This window comes from Octopus bimaculoides, chromosome 25 (genome assembly GCF_001194135.2).
Source record: "Octopus bimaculoides isolate UCB-OBI-ISO-001 chromosome 25, ASM119413v2, whole genome shotgun sequence".
NCBI classification, from domain to species: domain Eukaryota; kingdom Metazoa; phylum Mollusca; class Cephalopoda; order Octopoda; family Octopodidae; genus Octopus; species Octopus bimaculoides.
This window is the reverse complement of record NC_069005.1, coordinates 16,622,905-16,624,265: the sequence shown is the minus strand read 5'-3', so window position 1 is coordinate 16,624,265 and position 1,361 is coordinate 16,622,905.

The window sequence follows — 1,361 nt, the reverse complement described above, 5'->3', positions numbered from 1 at the left end:
CTCTGGCAATGAACACGCTCGACAGTGCTGTTATTGCTGCACTGGCACAGTGACCAGTCATCGAGTATGATTCAATTTCAATTTCCCTTGCCCCAACAGGTCTTCGCAAGCAGAGTTTAGTGTCCAGTGAAGGAGAGGTTGGCATGGGTGCCAGTCTTCAGATTCGGTTCGATTTCGATTTCAGATTCAAATTTCAAATTTCAAATTCACTTGCCTCAACAGGTCTTCGCAAGCAGGGTTTTTAGTGTCCAGTGAAATAAAAATACGGATCAGTGAGCTGGCCACACTTCTGGCAGAGATCACAGATTATGCTCTCATTGCCTTGCCGGGTCTTCTCACGTACTGTATATTTCCAAAGGTCGTCACTGGTCATTGCTTCGGTGAGGCCTAAGGTTCGAAGGTCGTGCTTCAACAGGTCTTCCTGGGTCTACCTCTTCCACAAGTTCCCTCAACCGCTAGTGTGTGGCACTTTTTCACACAGCTATCCTCATCCATTCTCGCCACATGACCATACCAGCGCAATCGTCTCTCTTGCACACCACAACTGATGCTTCTTAGGTTCAACTTTTCTCTCAAGGTACTTACACTCTGTCGAGTATGCACACTTACATTATACATCCATCAGAGCATACTGGCTTCATTTCTTGCAAGCTTATGCATGTCCTCAGCAGTCACGGCCCATGTTTCACTGCCATGTAGCATGGCTGTTCATACACATGTGTCATACAGTCTGCCTTTTACTCTGAGCGAGAGGCCCTTTGTCACCAGCAGAGGTAGGAGTTCTCTGAACTTTGCTCAGGCTATTCTTATTCTAGCAGCTACACTTTCAGTGCACCCTCCCCCGCTACAAACTTGGTCACCTAGGTAGCAGAAGCTATCAACTACTTCTATAGTTTTTCACCCTGGAGTGTGGTAATGGTTGTTTTCTGCACATTCTCAGTGTTTATTGCTCCTGAGCATCTGCTACATACAAAAACTATCTTGCTAGTTAGCCGTCCTTTGATATTGCTGTACTTCTTATGTGTCCATAGCTTGCACTGGGTACATCTTATAGAGTTTCTACCTACACCTTTTCTACAGATCGAGCAGGGCCATCTACCTGAAGGGGTTTGTGTTTTGTCTACCTTCCTACTTATTAGAACTTTGGTTTTAGCTAAGTTGACCCTAAGGCCCTTCGATTCTAGTCCCTGCTTCCACACCTGAAACTTCTCCTCTAGTTCTGATAGTGATTCAGCAATTAGTGCAAGGTTATCAGCATAGAGGAGCTCCCAGGGGCATCCTGTCTTGAATTCCTCTGTTATCGCCTGGAGGACTATGATAAAAAGCAGGGGGCTGAGGACAGAACCTTGGTGGACCCCTAC